The sequence below is a fragment of the Tamandua tetradactyla genome, chromosome 18, assembly GCF_023851605.1.
Source record: "Tamandua tetradactyla isolate mTamTet1 chromosome 18, mTamTet1.pri, whole genome shotgun sequence".
Taxonomy (NCBI): domain Eukaryota; kingdom Metazoa; phylum Chordata; class Mammalia; order Pilosa; family Myrmecophagidae; genus Tamandua; species Tamandua tetradactyla.
Window position 1 is genome coordinate 34,080,417 of NC_135344.1, and position 6,113 is coordinate 34,086,529.

The following is a 6,113-nucleotide window of genomic DNA, read 5'->3' on the forward strand; positions in this document are numbered from 1 at the left end:
TTACGAGGACACTGTCCCTAAGAGAAATGGGAAGCCACGGAAAGGTGTTAGGTAAAGAAATGACATATCCAGGCTCTCATGTTTCAAATTTCCCTGCGGTTGTCATGTGGAGGAAGGTTTGAAGGGAAGATGAGAGGGGAATTGGGAAATTCAGTCATGAGATTATTGTAGTTGGCTGGGTGAGAAATGATGGTGGTCTGGACCAGGCTAGCCGAGGGAGCTGGAGAGAAACTAAGTGGTAAAATTAGCCAGCTGAACTTATTTGGGAGCAGTGGCAGGAAGCAATCAAGGTATTTTTCCTTGATTGAGGCATTTCATGGGATGGAGCATAGGTAAGACTGGAGGAGGAGCAGTTTGGGGGTGTGGATGGGTTGGGTTGGGGTGTCTGGGGGACATCAAGGAGAGAGTTTCAGTAAGTTCTGGATACAGAGGTCTAGAACTCAGAAGGAAGGTCTGGGCTGAAAATGAGTCAGTGTTCTTGGGGCAAAGATGGCATTTGAAGCTGAGGTTTGGATGAAGTGTGCAGCTAGGACAGGACCAAGAACAGGCACCAGGGGACCTCATATTTGGGGACAAGTGGTAGGGGAAACACAGGAGTCCATCAAGAGGATACTCAGTGGAAGGGGTGTCCTAGAGCCAACGTAGCCAGAGGAGGGGATAGTCCACTGTGTCAACACCATGGGAAAGTCCCCTTTGAGAAGGCCTAAAATGAGTTTCCTGGACTCAGCGATAAGGAGGAGGCTGGAGACCACAGCAAGACCCATTCAATGGAAAAGTGCACACTCCAGGCAGGCCTGCCCTGCAGAACTGGCCCTTTCCAGCCCTTGCCACCCATCACCACCCTTGCCACTCCTACCTTGGTTGACTGGTGTTTTAGTTTGTTAGCTGCCAGAATGCAACATACCGGAAATAGAATGGCTTTTAAAAGGGGAACTTAATAAGTTGCTAGCTTACAGTTTTAAGGCTGAGAAAATGTCCCAATTAAACAAGTCTATAGAAATGTCCAATCTAAGGCATCCAGGGAAAGATACCTTGGTTCAAGAAGGCTGATGAAGTTCAGGGTTTCTCAATCATCTGGAAAGGTACATGGTGAACATGGTCAGCGTTCTTCTTTCACCTGGAAGGGCACATGGCGAACACAGCATCATCTGCTAGCTTCTTCTCCTGGCTTCCTGTTTCATGAAGCTCCCTGGGAGGCATTTTCCTTCTTCATCTCCAAAGGTCACAGACTGGTGGACTCTGCTTCTCATGGCTATTTCGTTCTTCTCTGCTCTCTCTGAATCACTCATTCTCCAAAATGTTTCCTCTTTTATAGGACTTCAGAAACTAATCAAGACCCACCCAAATGGGTAGAGATATGCCTCTACCTATTCCAGTTTAACAACCACTCTTGATTAAATCACATCTTCAGGGAGATGATCTAATTACAGTTTCAAACATACAATACTGAATAGGGATTAGAAAAAACAGCTGCCTTCACAAAATGGGATTAGGATTAAAACATGGTTTTTCTAGGGCACATACATCATTTCAAACCAGCACAGCTGGGTAGTGTGGGGGCGGGGCACTGTCCAGCTGGTTCTGGATAGCGGTGGGGGATGACCACCCAAGACGCTCCCCACATGTCTGACTTGAGTTTATGGCTAAGTGGCAGGTAGGAGTGAGTCTTTAATCCTCCCAGGGCAGAAGATGCCTGCACAGGATGACCAGCGTCCAGCAGGCATCCCCTTACCTGCAGGGGAGGCCAAGTGTGTCGAGAGCCATCCCAGCAAGCAATGTGTCTCTGGGCAGGCGCTGTGGCAAGGCTGGAGAAGGCGCCCTTCACCTGGAGGCAGGTTAGGCCCTGAGGCAGAGGTTCTCAACCAGGTCACACCCCAGGCCAATTACATCGGACTCTTAGTGGTAGGTCTCTGGCATCTGTGGTGGTTTTGAAAGCTCTCCAGGAATTTCCAGTCTGCACTCAGGGTTGAAACCACAGGTCTAGGGAAGGAGAACAGGGTGAGGGGCTCTATTCATGTTTTAGGTCAGCCCCATTTTGGATCAGAGCATAGCAAGAGGAAGCTGAACTTGGCCATGCTGCAAGGTCAGCCTCTCCTTCTCCAGCTACCCCTCAAAGCCCCCCTCCCCCACTGAAGCCCCTCTCCAGCAGCTAGATGGTAGAGGGTGGTATGCAGGCTCTCCAGCCTTCTGTCCTTGGGTTAACTCAGAGAAAGCACAACCCACAGGGTTTACTGACTTCAGGGCTGGGATTTTGCTCTGAGTGGCAGTCAGCAGGCCTGGTAGGGTTGGGGAGGGTCCGAGTCATCGTGATGTTCCGCATTCTTGGAGGAGAGCTCCTAGGAAGCAGGAATGAAGCTGCAGGGAGGACCAGGTTCCCAAACAGTCTGGGGGCTCCAGGCCCAGCTCCCCAGCACCCGTGTCCAGGAGAACTCTCTCACCACCCTGAAGGACTGGACCCTGGAGTGATCCACAGACTTCTCTCTGGCCTTATCATGACAGGTTCTGCAGAGGCAGGCTAATCTAATCTCCTCATAGAGCAGGAAATGAGGGCACTAGATGCAGGGTGGGTGAGTGACTTTCTGAAGGTCACACAGCATGTAGCTGTCAGTCAGCTCTAGAACCCTGGGCCCTGACGCCTGCTGTGTAGGGAGGGGCAGGAGGGGCAGCTGGGACCGTAGGCCCAGGAGGCTCACAGGGCAGGGCGGGCCTCTCAGGCTGTGGCCAGGTCTGGCTTCCCTGCCCCTGTCTCCTTCCTGCCTGTGGCTCTGGGAGTGGGCACCCACTCCACAGCTTGTAGAGCTGTCTTTAGGATCGTGGAAACAGAGAGCAATAGGAGGCAGGAGGCTCCACAGAGCTGCGTCCAGGACTCAGGACCCAGTCACCTCTGGACCGGGGCCTCTCCCTACCCCTGCCACGGCCCCTCACTTGGGTCTTTGTGCTCCCACCCCACGCAGGCTGGCTCAGCCCTCACCCGAGTTAAACAAGGCTGGAGCTGGATAAGAACCCGAGGGAGGCCAGGGCCTTTGGGAAGTAGAAACTGCTAATCTTATCCACTGGGCTCTGCGGAATTTGGCAGGACCGGGAGGAAGGCGCTCCAGGGACTGGGCTGGCCGGGCCCAGATTATCTCCTGCACCCTGGAGCAGGGGGCACGCTCATTATTAATAGCCCCACAATAAACCCCAGTGATAAGCCGGCTCCTCCTCCCATGACACAGACTGTTCTTCGAGTTTGGAACAAGGAAACAGAGGAACAAACGGCCAGACCCAACACTACTGGGTTTTGTCCTAACAACCAATCTTTGGATCGCCGCCACAGCCTGTGTCCGAGCGTTTTCACATTATTGGTCCACGCGGTGTGCCAGGGACCTCTCCTTCCCCTGCCTTGTACCTGCGACGTTCATCCCAGCTCCTTTCTTTGCTCAAGCTCTTCCTCTCTCCAGAGATGCCGTCCCCTTCCCTGCCAGCCAGAAGCTGGGGGCACCGTGCATGGGGGCCCCCACGGTCTGAATCTCAAGCCAAAGCAGAGCAGGGGCATTTGGGTGGGGGGTCTCATTCCTTCACTCCAGTGCTTGCAGGCACCCTAGGGGAGCAGCTGTCACACCATTGCTCACTGGGAACCCCCAAAATTCTGCTCTTCTAGTTGTGTTTATTTGCGATTGTTTCTGGAATGAAAAAGTGAAAGAATGCTGCAGCAGTCAGTGGACCCATGGCCAGGGCAGCCCCACTGCGGACAGTCAGCTTGCCGAGAGCGGGCGAACAGGTGGGGGGCAGGCCAGGGCCGGGGGTGCCTTCCATGTCTCAGCTCAGATCCTGGTATACTCCGCTGGGTGCTGCTCTCGGGTAGAGACCCATCACCACCCACGGCCCCTGCAATGCCCCTCAATGGCCATGAAAGGCCTCCTGGGGACACTGAGGTCTGGGCCAGGCCAGAGCCTCAGGACATAGAGCCCACTGGCATCAGCTGGGGGAGTCCCAAGAGTGCTCGGTGACCTGCTTCCCAGGGCCCAGCAGGGACGCCCGGAACCCTGGTGAGAGCCTCATCTCAGCCCTGTCTGGCTCAGGCCTGTGACCTTGGGGCCCCAGCATCCGCCCTCAGATAGAAGGCTCCACAAGGGGGGAGGGGGGCTCTGACCATGTCCCAGCCGTAGGTGAGGGCTGGGGATGACCCTGCTGGCCAGGCAGGTGGAGCGAGGCCAGGCGCCCTCATCACGGGCGCTCGAAGCACGGCAAGCCCCATCCCGGGCCGGGGTGGCGGCAGGGAGCCCCTGAGACTGACGCCAACCGCAGTTTCAGTGGAGCCGGGATGGGCGTGTTGGGCTTTTCAGAAAAACATGACTCTCTTCCTCAGTACGAGCAAATTTTGGAAAACTTTAAAACACGGAAACCACCATGGGGAGGGGTAGAAAAGGGGGAAAAGAGGGAGGGCAGGAGAGGTCAGGAGATGGCAACTTTTTTTCTTCTGAGAACACTTATTTCTCTCCGAGTAGCCAAGCAAGTCTTAATCCCAGCAGTTTCGGGGCCAGATTCAATAAAAACTCTGTCTACAGAGGCCTGAGCAAAGCCACAGAAAATAAATACTGCAGGGCTCGTCCTGTCTCTGGCCGCCCGGGGCGCGGAGGACCTTCTATTGACTCTCGGGCCGCTGGGACACGGGCCGCGCTCGGAATTCTCTCCCCAGCCAATCAACTTCCTCTCCCCAGTTAAGACCATTTAAAAATCATAAGTAGAATTTCCGGTGTGGAGGAGGAAAAACAAAAGAGCATATTTGGTTTGAAGGAGGGAAAAAAGAACTGCAGAAAAGTCAATTTATTTTCAATCAGGGCCAGGAGCTGTTGGTTTGGGGTGTTTGTGTAAAATGACACGTGGGGGCAGGTCCTTACCTGAGCTCTCCTGTTCTACCTCAGGTCTCCTTAAAACCCACTCTGGACTCGGCAGGACTCTCTGAGCCGGACTGTCCTCTGGGCCTTCTGAGCACCAGTGGGTCCGACCCGTGCCCCAGGGACACCTCGGCTCTGCAGGCCCTGCCAGGTGACCGCCGGGAAAATCAAAGGGAAGGAGAGCGCGGGGGTTGGAGGTGCGGGGCATATGTGATTGGTTTTATTAATAAAAATTAAAAAAAACAAAAAAGCTCAGGGCCACCAACAACCAAGAGGTGAATGGAGCCTCGCATTGAAAACTGAACAGATGCTCACAGGGCATCTGGGGGTGGGGGGTGTTGACCAAGCGGAAAGGAGAGAATTTGAGGAACCCGCAGGGGAAGAAAGGTTAAGGCACCACCAGGGAGAGGGTGGGTGGGCCCAACAAAAGTGGGAAAGTGGCAGCAGGGCTCCGTGAAACCACACCAGGGCCTGGGGACCCATCATCTCAACTTATACAGAGTTACAAGTCAAAGCATTTGGACGGCTCTCTTGGGGTATTAGAAGTCCTCACCCCAAGGGCAGACTGCAAGAATGTGACCCGATACCCTTCCTACATGTTGCCTAGACCCTCCCTCATACTGGGCGCCTGGTAGGCTCCAGGGTATGCGTGGGGGAGGGGTGAGTTTATGCTCCTCCCCCTCTCTCCCTCCAAGTCCTGGAAGAAAACAATGGTGGATTCTCGTCTTCCAAGGGGAGGACAAATCCTGGCCTGCAGGACTTGGCCTGGGTTCCCTCTGCGGCGGCCCATGCTGGGAGAAGCCATGTCCTCCACTCTCAGCTGCTGCCCTCTCTGAGGCCACAGTCTGGGCTATCAATCCTTTTTGCACGGTGGGCTTTGTGAGGGTTGGATCCTAAGCCCTCTCAGTCCCAATCTGTGACACTCCACCCTCAGAGAGTACTCTATTAAGTCAAGCAACGTTTTTCCAAGTCCTGCTATAACAACGCTGACTCGGGCAACGCATTGTGTGAATCAACTCCTAGGGACAGAAGCCTGGGAACTGGGGGATAGGGGAGGCCCTCACTGGATGCCTGGAGGTTTGAGGCTAGCCCACTGTTACCTAAAGTTCTCTCCAATGGCCTCAAAGATTTCATAGCTCCTTGTACAGAAGGAGAACCCCAAAGTCCTTGGTTGGGGGAGGGAAAAAGAAAGAAAGAAAAGGAGGAGCAGAAGGGGCCAAAGACAGCCTTGGGTCT